Source organism: Hyperolius riggenbachi, chromosome 9, assembly GCF_040937935.1.
Source record: "Hyperolius riggenbachi isolate aHypRig1 chromosome 9, aHypRig1.pri, whole genome shotgun sequence".
In the NCBI taxonomy this organism is placed as follows: Eukaryota; Metazoa; Chordata; class Amphibia; order Anura; family Hyperoliidae; genus Hyperolius; species Hyperolius riggenbachi.
In genome coordinates this window covers 269357034-269373399 of record NC_090654.1, presented here as the reverse complement: position 1 = coordinate 269373399, position 16366 = coordinate 269357034, and the positions used below count along the sequence as shown (strand labels likewise).

The following is a 16366-nucleotide window of genomic DNA, read 5'->3' as shown; positions in this document are numbered from 1 at the left end:
CTGCTGTGTAGATCAGTTCCCTGGATGAGAGAGTCTGTCACACACATCTAAACTTGCCGCTCTGCAGTAGTGTTGTCCGGATCATGAACGATTCGGATCTTTGATCCGAATCTATTTTATGAGTCGATCATCCGAATCATCAAAATGAACGATTCGGATCGCAAAAGGGGCGGGGCCAGGAGCGACACGCCCCCTCTCAGCGGGCAGCGGGGTCCTGGAAGCAGAGCTGAGATGGATCGCTCTGTTGGATGGGAGGCAGCTGTGCACAGCCACAGGTAGATGAGAGAGAGGGGACATGGGTGCCACTGCCAGATATGTGTAGAGCACACATACTGGCTAAAATGTGCTGCTCATTATAGGCTGGCTGTTCCGTAGTTGTGCACAGTGATCACATTGGAAGCTTTTGGCTCAGCACAGCTCAGTAACTTTGCAGACAGTGTGATTGAAAGGCAATATAATCCTCCTGCACTCGCACTAAATAGCTGCACTTATCTTCTGGGAATGCTTTCTTTCACTGTGCGACCTTTTCTTTCAAAGTGTACAGATGAACATATAGGTGAAATATATGTAAAGCATAAATGTGGGTATTACGTGCAAACATTTCTGCTCTCTGCTCGTCCCTCCTCCCTTCTCTGTCCACTCCCTGCCCTCTGTCCATCTTCTCCCCTTCTCTGTGTGTCCACCCCCCTCTCCTTCTCCTGTCCACAGACCTGTCCTGCTGTTCATTTCACCCCCGAATGCTTCCGGTAGTAAAATGATCCGAGATTCGGATCAAAGATCCGGATCTCTTCAATGATCCGATTCGAATCATCCGGATCATTGAAAAGATCCGAACTTCCCATCTCTACTCTGCAGCTGGAAAGCCGGGGGAGGAGCCTGTACTGTGCCTGCCTGAGGTGCGTGTCAGAGCCATTCAGATTGTGCAGCTGAATGAAGGCCCCCATGCCGATGCAGGAGAAGTGCAGAGAGGATGGAGAGGGAGCCACAACGTCACACGACAGGTGACCTTACCAGGAAAACTCCTGAAGCCCCGCTGGCTCAGCACGGTGCGAGCCTGCCCTGGACTGTGTGGACTCACGCTGTTCAGGGAAGACCAGTGAGCTCGACTCCCTCTCGGCTGGGCTCCTCCTTCTTCCCCAGAATCCTCACTGTGATTGGCTGGCACTGGCAGTGCATAGCCAGCCAATCCAAGAACAGAGGAGGGAGAGCTGTCTCTAGGTTCAGGTTGCAGAGCTGGGAGCATGCTATGGCTGATTTTTCCGGCAAATGACGTGCAGGTGAAACTTTTATTCTGGCGCCGGCTTTTAAGTGTTTTTAACGGCTGGGCCGGCCAGATTCCGGCCGGGGGGCAACCCTAATCCCAAAGAGGGCCTGTCCATTCAAAAGAGGGAAAGTTGGGACCAGAATGTGGGTGTGGTCATGAGTGGAGCCAAATTTACATGAACTTAATAGCAGTCTAAGTAGGCCTGCCTAGCAAAATGTTGGATGTAGCCCCCTCTCCAATAATACACACCCCTCCCACAAAAAAACCCCCAGCACATTACATAAATAGGCAGTGTCACGTAAACATAACTGGGCAGAGTTACCTGGCTTCTGTGCTGGCTGTTCTGGCTTACTAACGGGTGGGCTGGCCTGATGCCAGTCCCCCATATCATTCCCTGACCTTCTAGTTGACCCCTTCCTATTCTCCTACGCAGGGCCGGCCTTAGGTTTCACAGCGCCCTGAGCGTATCCAGATTTTGGTGCCCCCCCATTCATCCTCTTCTAGAGTGACCAGATTTTTGCGGATCCAACCTGGGACAGGGAGGGTGGGGGGGCAGCGCGCATAGCGCGCCGCGGCGAAAAGCAGGGAGGACTGAGGAGCGCGCAGTGGCGAAGACTGGGGGGGGGCTGCGCCGCGCCGAAAAAAAATGGGTGTGGCCATGACATTGTATGGGCGGAGCTAACGTAATGATGTGACAGTGAGGCATAAGAAAGCAGTGTTTACGCCATGATGTGGACAAACGAGACTTTGCATCATGGGTGTGCAGAAACTGTGTGATGCTAATAGTATACCGTAACCACAAAGCAGCAAACATAGCCATCTATGACCATTAAATAATAAATGCAGTAACAGTTACCCCGGACACCAGAAAATAAACGCAATAGGCAACATGTCAGCACAAAATAACCGCAATGCTGGCAACATGTCAGTATAAAATAAATGCAATGCGGGCAAACATGTCAGTACAAAATAAACGCAATGCGGGCAACATGTCGGTACAAAATAAACGCAATGCGGGCAAACATTTCACCAGAAAAGAAACGCACTGCGGGCAAACATTTAACCAGAAAAGAAACGCACTGCGGGCAAACATTTTGCTAGAAAAGAAACAATGCGGGCAAACATTTCACCAGAAAAGAAACGCACTGCGGGCAAACATTTCACTAGAAAAGAAACAATGCGGGCAAACATTTCACCAGAAAAGAAACGCACTGCGGGCAAACATTTCACTAGAAAAGAAACAATGCGGGCAAACATTTCACCAGAAAAGAAACGCACTGCGGGCAAACATTTCGCTAGAAAAGAAACAATGCGGGCAAACATTTCACCAGAAAAGAAACAATGTAGGCAAACATTTCACCAGAAAAGAAACAATGCGAGCAAACATTTCACCAGAAAAGAAACAATGCGGGCAAACATTTCACCAGAAAAGAAACAATGCGGGCAAACATTTCACCAGAAAAGAAACAATGCGGGCAAACATTTCACCAGAAAAGAAACAATGCGGGCAAACATTTCACCAGAAAAGAAACAATGCGAGCAAACATTTCACCAGAAAAGAAACAATGTAGGCAAACATTTCACCAGAAAAGAAACAATGCGGGCAAACATTTCACCAGAAAAGAAACAATGCGAGCAAACATTTCACCAGAAAAGAAACAATGCGGGCAAACATTTCACCAGAAAAGAAACAATGTAGGCAAACATTTCACCAGAAAAGAAACAATGCGGGCAAACATTTCACCAGAAAAGAAACAATGCGGGCAAACATTTCACCAGCAAAGAAACGCACTGCGGGCAAACATTTCGCTAGAAAAGAAACAATGCGGGCAATCATTTCACCAGAAAAGAAACAATGCGGGCAAACATTTCACCAGAAAAGAAACAATGCGGGCAAACATTTCACCAGAAAAGAAACAATGCGAGCAAACATTTCACCAGAAAAGAAACAATGTAGGCAAACATTTCACCAGAAAAGAAACAATGCGGGCAAACATTTCACCAGAAAAGAAACAATGCGAGCAAACATTTCACCAGAAAAGAAACAATGTAGGCAAACATTTCACCAGAAAAGAAACAATGCGGGCAAACATTTCACCAGAAAAGAAACAATGCGGGCAAACATTTCACCAGCAAAGAAACGCACTGCGGGCAAACATTTCGCTAGAAAAGAAACAATGCGGGCAAGCATTTCACCAGAAAAGAAACAATGCGGGCAAACATTTCACCAGAAAAGAAACAATGTAGGCAAACATTTCACCAGAAAAGAAACAATGCGGGCAAACATTTCACCTGGAAAAGAAACAATGCGGGCAAACATTTCACCAGAAAAGAAACAATGCAGGCAAACATTTCACCAGAAAAGAAACAATGCGGGCAAACATTTCACCTGGAAAAGAAACAATGCGGGCAAACATTTCACCTGGAAAAGAAACAATGCGGGCAAACATTTCACCTGGAAAAGAAAGCATTTACTCACCTGGCAGAAGTCTCCGGCCTCTGGCGCGCTGCTCCTGGGACTTTTCCTGCAGTCTCCCGCGCTGACAGCCTGGCAGAGCAGGGCTACGGCAAGATGGTGCCCGAAGCCCTGTACTAGAGACACAAATAGGTCTCCAGTACAGGGCTCCGGGAGCCATCTTGCCGTAGCCCTGCTCGCCTGCCGGTGTCGGAAACAGACACCGGAAGAGGAGGCTGGAGCGGGGCTGCAGGCAATGAACTGGCACGGCGTCTATAGACGCCGCTGCCAGTTCATTGAGGAGAGAGTGGCCAGAGTCCCGATGCCGGGACGTCCCGCTGCTGAAAGCGGGACGTTTCCCGGGACCTCATTAAGCCTGGGACAGCGGACCCCGAATCCGGGACGTGTCCCGGGCAATCCGGGACGTCTGGTCACTCTACCTCTTCGCGTGTGTGTGCACACACACACACACAGGCCTAACTGTATATAGGCACCAGATACGCCCTTTCGTGTATATAGACATTTAAGACCTATTCCCACCCCCCACTTAGGCAGATCCCCCCTTTAGTATATATAGGCAGATCTACTCCTTAGTGTGTATAGGCTACTAGCAGGGCTGCGAAACAGAAATCTTCCGACTCCAACTTCGACTCCTCAGTTTATGAAACCACAACTCTGACTCCAACTCCGACTCCAGGTATCCAAAATGGCTCCGACTCCTCGACTCTGGTCGGAGTCTCACGCTGACTCCAAGAGGCAGCGCAGCAGCAGTTGCTGGTCTTCGTCCCCATCACCCCCAGCGGCACCAGGGGGCGGAGCCAGAGGGAGACGCAATAGACCAAGCCGTCCCCGCAGCTGCTGCAGCACAGAATAAATATGCGGCCAGGGCGGTAGGAGCTCGGCGCCCCCCCTGGAAGCCGGCGCCCTGAGCGATCGCTCCGGTCGCACGGGTCAAAGGCTGGCCCTGCTCCTACGGGTCATCCATTGAGGCACCATAACTCCCAGAATACCCCCACAGAAGAACCACAGCACCCAGTATGCCCACATAGAGGCACTACAGCACCCAGCATACCCCCGAATGATGCACAACAGCTCTCGGCATGCCCGCCTTTGAGGCACCGCAGCTCACTCTGCCTGGGAGATATTCGGGGCACGTGCCACTGATCTTTGGGGCTCGCAACGCCCCTGTTGGGAGCTATGCTCTAAGCAATATGGGTTCCACAATGGGACACGGATACCAATAGGTAAGCAGCAGCAGATGCATAACTGTTGTGGGACCAATTTCTGCAGGCACAGGTGGCAAACGAAGAGACCCAGCTTCATATCCTTCCTCCATGCAGGGCACTTGCTTTGCTTTCGGTGGGAGGGGTCATTGTGGCCACACCTGCTACTGGTGGGAGGGGTCATGGTGGCCACACTTGCTATGGGAGGAGTGGTCACAGTGGCCACATATGTAATGTATGGGAGGGGTCACAATGGCCACACTGTATGATTCTAGCTAGAGGGCAGGGGCGTAACTACAGGGGAGCAGCCCTTGCAATGACAGAGGAGCCCAGAGCTGTAAGGGGGACCCAACTACTACTTCACTACCTCCAAATTAATATAGAGGCCATCCTTCAGATCAGATGTACTTGTGGCTATACTTGTTATGGGTGTGAAGATTACAATGTCAACACATGTTTTATGACCCTTACTAGGTGTGCCTCTAGGTTGTGATGGTCAACAAGGGTAGGCAAGGGAAAGGGTAACAACATTGGGGGGGCATCAACATTTTTCTGGGGTGGCCATGACTTGTAGTCTGCTGGGGGGTCACCCCAAGGAAAGTGAGTGTGACTGGTAGACGCCCCGTTAAAGTTTTCCTGGGGGGCCCATTTATGTATATTTGTTTACCCCACTGGTCGGATGGGAAAACATGAAGTGACTAATGAACTGGACTTCATAGCAGCAGAGAAGAAACAGTACACTGCAGTGTTCATACATGTAGCAGTGCCAAGTGACATTAAAGAGGAACTCCAGCAGGGGCGTAACAATAGACCCTGCAAGGGATGCAGCTGCCGGGGGGCCCAGAAGCCACAGTGGGCCCCACCCTGACAGACTGAGAACTAAGGTCAAGGAGATAAAAAAAAAACTTTCTGCTCTTTGCACAGGTCTAATGACTGCATCTGCTCAGCCACTGATAAGGAATCAAACAAAGTTTTGCAGACAAAGATTTGTAGACAGTCCCTACGCAGTGTGCAGCAGGGTCTTGTGTACAGTAGCCAGCCTCTAACCTCTCTACCTCTCCCCAAGTGCTGTGTACTGTAGTAATGCTTGAGGAGTCTGAGCATGGAGAGAAGGCGGGAGGGGGCCCCATCTAAAGTTTCGCTGGGGGGCCCCATGATTTCTAGTTATGTCCCTGAACTCCAGTGAAAATAATGTAATAAAAAGTGCTTCATATTTACAATAATTATGTATAAATGATTCTGTCAGTGTTTGCCCATTGTCAAATCTTTCCTCTCCCTGATTCACATTCTGACATTAATCACATGGTGACATCTTTACTGCTGACAGGTGATGTCACTGGAAGGAGATGCTGCTTACTTTTTTGGCAGTTGGAAACCTCTGTAAACAGCTGTTAGCTGTTCCCACAATGCAACAAGGCTCCCACAGTATGATGTCAGAACCTCAGTGCTGTGAGGGGCTGACATCACACTGTGGGAGGGGTTTCACCACAAAATCAGCCTTACAGCGCCCCCTGATGATCTGTTTGTGAAAAGGAAAAGATTTCTCATGGGAAAGGGGGTATCAGCTACTGATTGGGATGAAGTTCAATTCTTGGTCATGGTTTCTCTTTAATATTGGCAAAAATGAAATCTATGAAAAAAACGAATTAGTAATTTAAAAAAGGACGACAAGTGGTAGATTTACCTCCTGGAAAAAAAACCACATTGAAGGTCGGAAATTGTGTTGAATTCAACGTGCTTTGCAAGATTCTACCAGATTCCTTGGATCAAAATATAATTTAGGCAGCACTGCCCATGGGAGAGGAAGGTGGGGGGGTTAACTTAACCATGCTGACACCTTAGCCGATGCGCTCCAATTGCATTCCACATCATGTTTCATCTCATCCCTATGCTTCCTCGTTCAGCCCGGAAGAAGGAAACATGGGAGTGATGTGGAACGCGAGGGGAGCGCATAGGCTAAGATGGCAGCATGGTAAGTTAACCCCCTCTTCCTCTGCCGTGGCCAGCATCGTCTAATTATGATGTTTCCTTGGATCAAAGGACATTTGATGAATAATAGGGCAAAAAGAAAGTAAATTAAATTTAGCTTGCCTGTCCTCCTCAACTACCTCTTCTGGTTCTATAAAAAACTATGTACCTCCAATCTATGTTATATAGTAGGGACAATATGAGATGTGTTATTACAAAACCATAGAGATTTCTTCATATTTAAATTGCTAATGAAAAAGGTTATCTAAGGATTATTTTACCAAATGCATGACACAGAGTCCAGCCAGTAATGCTTGGAGAGGACAGTAAGCCTGAGGCCCGTTTCAGACTGCGTATTGGTGGTATCGGTGTGGTATCGGTGCCACACCACAGCGCCAAAAACAGGCCTCTGGGGATTACCACGTTACTATGCAGCAATCCCCTTCTCCCCTTCTGACAGCCAAACAGGAAGTGACGCTTGCACTCACTTCCGGTTTCGGAAATAGTGCACGGAAGTGTATTATAAAAATACACTTCCACGCATGCTTGCAGCGCAACGCCAAGGCGTAAATCTTTAAGCAACCCTGCATCGCCATAGACTTACATGACTTCCACTCTGCCGCACGTCGCCGCAGAACCGCGTGGTAACGTAGATCTGTCCTTGAGTCAGGGATGCTGCGAAAACATCACTTCCATCGCATCGCCCAGCACCACGTTGGTATGAACGGGCCCCATAGGTTTTCATTGCACTACGATGGGGTGCGGTAAAATTACCACAACCCACCCACCCAGTGTGAAAGCACCCTCAACTTAAAGCGGATCCGAGATGAAAAACTAACTAGAACAAGTAACTTGTCTATATATCTTATCTAAAGTTTAGGTAGTTTACACAGCAAATCTAGCTGCAAACAGTTTCAACAGTTTATGATTATTTATTCCTGTGGTCTCGGGGCCAACGGAAGGCAGCGTGGGCGCAGCAGCAGTAGGGCATGCTATCTGGACGGATATATCCGTCCAGATAGACCTAAGTGGTTAATTTGAGCTGTGCCAAAAATGCCTTACCAAAGGTATCCTTACTTTGTCGCAGCAGTACGGCTTGCATGAGCAAGTGTTCCGAATCCTGAGAGCTATGCCAGCAGTAGCCTAGCTACTGGTAGGATCTCCCTACCCGGACAGGTGAAAGGTGATGTTCCAGACTTAAAGAGACACTGAAGTGAAAAAAATATTATGATACAATGATTTGTAGTACAGCTAAAAAATAAAAACATTAGGAGCAGAGACACGGGTCAAATATTGTTTCCAGTACAGGAAGAGTTAAGAAACTCCAGTTATCTATGCAAAAGAGTCATTGAGCTCCACGACTTTCAAAGTCGCAGAGAGCTCTGTCTTCTGAAGCGTGTTATCTCAACTGTCAGTCGCTGTATTTTCTTTTTCTCTGCAGAGGACAGGTCAATAGTTCACCGGCCTGCTCTGTAAAATCATTTAGAATGCTGAGTAGTGTGTAAACTGCAAATATTAGACAATTATTATTATAAATTTGTAAAGCGCCAACATATTCCACGGCGCTGTGCAATGTAAGAAAACAAACAAGGGATACATAATGATACAGACAATGATAAACATCAAATATGAACACTGTTATAAAATACAGAATAGGTGATTACAATAGCAGATGTAGCATGATGAAGGAAGCAGGACATTGATGCAATGTTATAAAAAAAAAACCCTATATAACTGAAAATAAAAATATGAGAATATTTGTTTTTGATACTAATGTTCTAGTAATTATCCGTACTACACACACAATTCATTATATCATTTTTTTTTTGCTTCAGAAACCTTAAGAGAAGCCTCTGAAATCAATAAAGCTGGATGGGGCAGGAAAACGAAGAAGTCCAAGGCCCAAATCTGGCTGTAGCACCATAGGAGGAGGAGGCGGAGTCCAAAAAATGTGTGAGGACCTCGGCCCTTGAAGACTGGAGTCCCATATGCCTGATTTCGAGCCTCCTCACTGCTGAGGTAAGTAAATGTATTTTCCTATTTTTCACTTCAGGATTTCTTTAGATTTAGGAAAGATGAATGGCAGCCAATGGTTTGCAAGACAAAAGGAAGGTCTTCTCTCTCTCAGGTTGCTTGCTGCCTGTTCATTCTGTGTTTGTGTAATGCCTGTCTGGGGGTTATACTTTGACCACCCAGAGCAACAAGGCTGGTAGCTGGATAATGGAAGAGGTTACACAGGTTGCCCAGAACAGCTACAGCTCTGGGCTTCCAATATCTCTACAAATAAGACACAATGGCATCGCAGTGCAATGTTGCGCTGCCCTAGCGATAGCAAGCATTCAGATAGGTACAAGACAGGACTATAGATTGGAGTGGAACTAGTAGCAACCGCAGCTCACAGTCACGTCCACAGAAGCAGAGCAAGCAGGCTAACTACAGTCACCAGCAAGCATCCACACAGGCAAGACTACAGGAAAGAACGTAACTAATAGCAACCACAGCCTATAGTTATGTTCCCAGAAACTAGAGTAGCAGGAATACTACCAGTCACTAACGTGGTGATGGCAGAATCCAAGCTATCAGGATAATGGACTTCACTGCAGCGAACGTCCATCAGGCATGGAAACAAGGTAATACACAATAATACAGAAAAATAACAAACGGCTCAACTAACGGATAAATATATATTAGCAAGTCTGCATATACAGGTCCTTCTCAAAAAATTAGCATATTGTGATAAAGTTCATTATTTTCTTAAATGTACTGATAAACATTAGACTTTCATATATTTTAGATTCATTACACACTACTGAAGTAGTTCAAGCCTTTTATTGTTTTAATATTGATGATTTTGGCATACAGCTCATGAAAACCTAAAATTCCTATTTTAAAAAATTAGCATATCATGAAAAGGTTCTCTAAACGAGCTATTAACCTAATCATCTGAATCAACTAATTAACTCTAAACACCTGCAAAAGATTCCTGAGGCTTTTAAAAACTCCCAGCCTGGTTCATTACTCAAAACCGCAATCATGGGTAAGACTGCCGACCTGACTGCTGTCCAGAAGGCCATCATTGACACCCTCAAGCAAGAGGGTAAGACACAGAAAGAAATTTCTGAACGAATAGGCTGTTTCCAGAGTGCTGTTTCAAGGCACCTCAGTGGGAAGTCTGTGGGAAGGAAACAGTGTGGCAGAAAACGCTGCACAACGAGAAGAGGTGACCGGACCCTGAGGAAGATTGTGGTGAAGGACCGATTCCAGACCTTGGGGGACCTGTGGAAGCAGTGGACTGAGTCTGGAGTAGAAACATCCAGAGCCACCGTGTATAGGCGTGTGCAGGAAATGGGCTACAGGTGCCGCATTCCCCAGGTCAAACCACTTTTGAAACCAGAAACAGCGGCAGAAGCGCCTGACCTGGGCTACAGAGAAGCAGCACTGGACTGTTGCTCAGTGGTCCAAAGTACTTTTTTCGGATGAAAGCAACTTTTGCATGTCATTCGGAAATCAAGGTGCCAGAGTCCGGAGGAAGACTGGGGAAAGGGAAATGCTAAAATGCCTGAAGTCCAGTGTCAATTACCCACAGTCAGTGATGGTCTGGGGTGCCATGTCAGCTGCTGGTGTTGGTCCACTGTGTTTTATCAAGGGCAGGGTCAATGCAGGTAGCTATCAGGAGATTTTGGAGTACTTCATGCTTCCATCTGCTGAAAAGCTTTATGGAGATGAAGATTTCATTTTTCAGCACGACCTGGCACCTGCTCACAGCCCCAAAACCACTGGCAAATGGTTTACTGACCATGGTATTACTGTGCTCAATCATAGAGAATCTGTGGGATATTGTGAAGAGAAAGTTGAGACACGCAAGACCTAACACTCTGGATGAGCTTAAGACTGCTATCGAAGCATCCTGGGCCTCCATAACACCTGAGCAGTGTCACAGGCTGATTGCCTCCATGTCACGCCGCATTGAAGCAGTCATTTCTGCAAAAGGATTCCCGACCAAGTATTGAGTGCATAATTGAACATAATTATTTGAAGGTTGACTTTTTTGTTTTTAAAACACTTTTCTTTTATTGGTCGGATGAAATATGCTAATTTTTTAAGATAGGAATTTTGGGTTTTCATGAGCTGTATGCCAAAATCATCAATATTAAAACAATAAAAGGCTTGAACTACTTCAGTTGTGTGTAATGAATCTATCTGAAATATATGAAAGTCTAATGTTTATCAGTACATTACAGAAAATAATTAACTTTATCACAATAAGCTAATTTTTTGAGAAGAACCTGTATATTTATCAAGAAACTAGCTAAAGCACAAGTAAAAAGGTCGAATTGAACTACAATAACAGATCTTTTACAGAGTGACAAAGTGCCCAGCAGACCAGCGTACTGACCGCTATGTCGGGCAAAGTCTAAAATGGGAGGCAGACATTTATGCCGGCATCAACCAATGGATGCAAGCATGCAAATTTCCACACAGCTGAATGGTAATCATTCAATCCTGAGCTGGCTTGATTACCATTTGCTAGCTGGCTGTAAATGCAAAGGACTCCTATAAGAAATACATGCAGTATTATGTAACAACATGCATGCAGGAAACCAGGGCTATTTGGCCGCAACTCAGCTGCAGCAAGCAATTGGTGAAATGATGACAGCATTCTGAACTGCCCAGAACTGCAGAGCGATTGCAAATGGCCATGAGACTTATTGTGAATGTACAACCGAATGCAAGCAAATAAGCCAGAACCGTCCGTTTGCAGCTCCACTGCAGAAAATGATTCCATACTCATTAACTTCCAATGCCTCTCTTGTGCTAATATACTATTGTAAGGAAACGCGGAAAGGCCGCCATCTCTCGAGGTGAGGCGGCTGTTTCCGCGTCCAGCATGGCGTCACAACGCGGAAAAAACGCTGCATGCCGCATGGGCAGTGCGGCGGAATCCGCATTGGTAACGGCGGAGTCCGCATTGGTAACGGCGGAATCCGCATCAGAGGCTGCCCCCGCTCTAGATACATAGCATGACAGTACTGGTGTGGCTGGGACTGATAGTCCACCAAGATTCAGACTTACACGCGCGCGAGCACAGAGGCAGAGTTTAAATGGCAGTTAGAAGGGAGTCGGCTGACCAGCTGGGTCAGCTGACAAATTCCACTGCTCTCATTGGACCAGCAATTAGGGAGGTCCTGGAAAGGTCCTACAGTATATATACTGCTGGTTGTTCACTTGCTCTTTGTCTGGCGTGCGATCACATATGTGGGAGCACCCAGATCCGTAGTCAGATCCGCAAGTGTGCCGGGACCAGCTGGAGCTGTAATCCTACACTTAGCTAGATTCTGTTGATAGCTAAAGTACTAGTTTGATTGTGATTATCTGTTATGACTTTTGCCTGCTTTGACTACTCTTCTGAACTCTGATATTGTACCTCGATATTTCTGATACTCTGTTACCGACCCCCGGCTCGTTTCTAGACTCCGCCTTAGCCTCCTGATTCTGTACCTCGATATTTCTGATACCCTGTTGCCGAACCCTGCCTGTACTTAGACTCCGCCTTTGTCTCCTGATCTTGTACTTTATCTCTCCGTGTGTTTACGACCTGGCTTGTCCGACCTCGAGAACCGACCTTACCGTTAGAGGCGGTTCCTCGCTCTGTTAGCGACCCTTCCTCCTGAGGGTCACTTTCAGACATCGTTCCCGCTGACAGTCCGACTCCTCCCGCCTTGGAGAGCTCAGGTCTGCGGAAGGAATCTGTGCAGTACTCCTTGCTGCACTGAGGCCTAGTCCTCAAAGTGTTACTGTTACACCAAACACTACACTCTACTCAGGTGAACAGAGGTTAGTTAGTATAGTTAGTATATCGGATTATTGGTGAGACTGCAGATCACTTATAATCTGGTATATATCTGTATTTCCGGTGATACTGCAGATCACCGGTAATCAGACACTCTCTGTGCCCACCGATCGTTACAGAACGCCAGACCAAAAGACAGATGGAACGCACTGATCCTCTGACTGCGCTTGCCACTTCGGTGGACAGTATCCATCAAGCACTGGGCCAGCACAAAGCCTTAATCGATGCTCTATCAGGCTCAGTGCGTACCCTCCAGACGTCAGTTGATTCAGTGCGATCCCCTCCTAGTGACGACATTCGCATGCCTGTACCTGATAAATTTTCCGGCCACAAGTCTGACTTCCGGAATTCTAGGAGTAGAGTGTTATCGTACTTCGAGTTGAGACCCCGATCCTCGGGGACTGAGACCCAACGGGTCACCTTTATCAAAACTTTGCTGACTGGTGACTCCCAGTCATGGGCATATAACCTGCCTCCTACCGATACTGCTCTGACCTCGGTAGAGGAATTCTTTAGGGCCATGGCCGTAATTTATGACGACCCTGACCTTGCTGCGTCCTCGGAGCGGAAGCTCAAACTTTTGCGGCAAGGCAGAGGTTCGGTCGAGGATTATGCGGCAGAGTTCCGTAGGTGGTCAGTCACCGCTAGATTTGACAACTTTGCCCTGATGGATTACTTCTTGTCTGGGTTGTCGGAGGAGGTCTCCGATCTAATGTTAACCATACCCGAGCCCAAGACAGTTGATGAGGCCATATCATCGGCCATTCGAGTTGATCGCAGGCTACGCCATCAGAGGCAGGCTAGGGGCAGTCACCGTGTCAGAGTGACTTCGTACGCAGCAACATCCGCTGCATCCTCAGTAACAGCATCTCTGCCTGTCTCGCCCTCTCTGGCCTTGCCTCCACCTCAGCCAATGCAAATTGGTCGATCAAGACTGACCCAGGTGGAGCGAAGGCGGAGGATGACGGAACGACTGTGCCTATACTGTGCAGAGGCAGGGCATAGGGTGCGTAATTGTCCTAACAAGTCGGGAAACGACTTTGCCTAGGAGTAGTGGGGGGTGACACCCTAGGCACACAATTTTCGCCCCTCAAAGAGAAGAAATTGCTTCTCCCCTGTACCATTGCATGGGAGAATAAGTCAGTAGCCACTGAAGCATTTATTGATTCTGGCTCAGCGGCTAACTTTATGAATCTTGAATTTGCTCAGGAGTTGGGTATTCCCCTCACTCCAGTAAGTCCCCCCATTCTGGTCACAGCGGTGGACGATTCTCCTTTGCAACGAGAGCGCCCACTGTCACAGACCCCGGAGGTGAAAGTCGCCATAGGGGTATTACATGGGGAACAGTTACGTTTTTTTTGTGTTACAGATGTCCACCTCCAATATTATCCTAGGTATGCCGTGGTTGCAAACTCATTCACCTCAAATAGACTGGGCCACGGGTCAGCTAACTTCCTGGTCACCTCATTGTTCTCGATGGTGTTTGGGAAAGGTAGCATTGGGGCAAACTAGAATACAGGTGGGAGGTGGGCCAGACCAGTACTCAGAATTTTCCGATGTATTTTGTCCCAAGGCAGCTGACAAACTGCCCCCACATCGCCCTTTCGACTGTCCCATCGATCTCCGTTCAGGTTGTGTACCCTCTCGGGGCCATTTGTATAATTTGTCGGGACCCGAGAAATTGGCCATGCAGGATTATATCCGTGAGAATTTGGCCAAAGGTTTCATTCGCCCGTCCCGGTCTCCTGCTGGAGCCGGGTTCTTTTTTGTTAAAAAGAAAGATGGAGGCCTGCGACCCTGCATTGATTATCGCGGCCTTAACAAAATTACAGTGAAAAATCGCTATCCGCTGCCTCTGATAGACGATTTGTTCACTCAAATCACTGGTGCCAAGATCTTTTCCAAACTGGATTTGCGGGGCGCGTACAACCTCATACGCATAAGAAAGGGCGATGAGTGGAAAACGGCCTTTAATACTCCAGATGGGCATTATGAGTACCTGGTAATGCCCTTCGGGCTTTGTAATGCCCCGGCCGTTTTCCAGGAACTCATCAATGAGGTCTTCAGAGAGGTGTTGGGGAGATCTGTTCTAGTCTACCTTGACGACATCCTTATCTTCTCCAACAACCTCTCCGAACATAGAACCCATGTGAGGTTTGTGTTAAATCAGCTTAGGCAGAACTCTTTGTATGCCAAACTTGAAAAATGTATTTTTGAGGTAACTTCTGTCTCCTTCCTGGGGTACATAATTTCCACCACGGGCCTGACTATGGATCCCGCCAAGGTCTCCGCAGTTCTAGAGTGGCCTCAGCCGGTTGGGTTAAAGTCCCTCTAACGTTTCCTCGGTTTTGCCAATTATTATAGGAGATTTATTAAGGGGTACTCCACGGTCATCTCTCCCCTTACCAGTCTTACTAAAAAAGGAGCAGATACCACTCACTGGTCTCCTGAGGCTGTACGGGCGTTTGCCACCCTGAAGAGCCTATTCTGTTCAGCACCCATCCTCAGACATGTGGATACGTCCTTTCCGTTTATTGTTGAGGTGGATGCTTCGGAGGTTGGGGTGGGGGCTGTGCTGTCTCAGCGGTCAGGTTTGCAGGGTAGAATGCATCCGTGTGCTTACTTTTCTCGGAGGTTCTCCCCTGCAGAAAGGAACTATGATATTGGCAACAGGGAGCTTTTGGCTATTAAATTGGCTTTCGAGGAATGGCGACATTGGTTAGAGGGAGCTGAGCATACCATCACGGTTTACACCGATCACAAAAACTTAGAGTACATCGAGGGGGCTAAGAGGTTGAGCCCTCGTCAGGCTCGATGGTCGCTATTTTTCTCTAGGTTTAGTTTCATTATTACGTACACTCCAGGTAGCAAGAACGTTAAGGCGGATGCGTTATCCAGGTGTTTTGAGGCAGAGACAGCACAGCCCTCCGTTCCAGAGACCATTGTTCCCCAGAGGTTCATATTGGCAGCAACTGGAACTTGGGAGGATTGGAAGGAGACTTTGATCCCCTTTCAGCAGGACATCCCGGAAGGGAAGCCAGCAGGGGTTCTATTTATCCCTCTGCCTTTTCGTCTCCAGGTACTGGAGATGTTTCATATGCATAAGAACGCTGGGCATCCAGGGGCATCCAGAACACAGGATCTGGTGGCCAGATGTGCCTGGTGGCCCTCTCTGGCAGCAGATTGTAAGGAGTATGTGAGGGAGTGTGCGATATGTGCCAGGAGCAAACCCTCCCGGCTGGCACCTGTCGGCACTCTGCAGCCTTTGCCCACCCCGAGTGAGCCATGGACCCACCTGTCTATGGATTTTGTGGGTGAACTTCCCAGATCCGAAGGCATGGCGGTCATTTGGGTCATAGTTGACCGCTTTAGCAAAATGGCCCACTTTGTGTCATTGAAAGGACTCCCCTTGGCTCAGGAATTGGCCGAGTTATTCATTACGCATGTCTTTCGGTTGCACGGCATTCCTGAAGACATAGTCTCTGATAGGGGAGTCCAATTTGTCTCCCGATTTTGGAAGGCTTTTTGTCAGCTTATGGGAATAAAGCTATCATTTTCATCAGGATATCATCCTCAGACTAATGGCCAGACCAAGAGGATAAACC

General features: G+C 47.6%; 1 protein-coding gene and 1 long non-coding RNA gene across 6 annotated transcripts in view; one reads left to right on the top strand and one right to left on the bottom strand.

Moving 5' to 3' along the window:
* Nucleotides 1-16366, bottom strand: part of LOC137533257 (E3 ubiquitin-protein ligase TRIM8-like) — a 319749-nt gene that overhangs the window by 217035 nt on the left and 86348 nt on the right. The gene's annotated exons all lie outside the window — the stretch shown is intronic.
* LOC137533259 (uncharacterized) overlaps nt 1188-16366 on the top strand; it is a 93028-nt gene continuing 77849 nt past the window's right edge. The window contains exons 1-2 of the long non-coding RNA XR_011024166.1: nt 1188-1277; nt 8746-8929. This is a non-coding gene — a long non-coding RNA (uncharacterized lncRNA). The remainder of the gene's footprint in view (nt 1278-8745; nt 8930-16366) is intronic.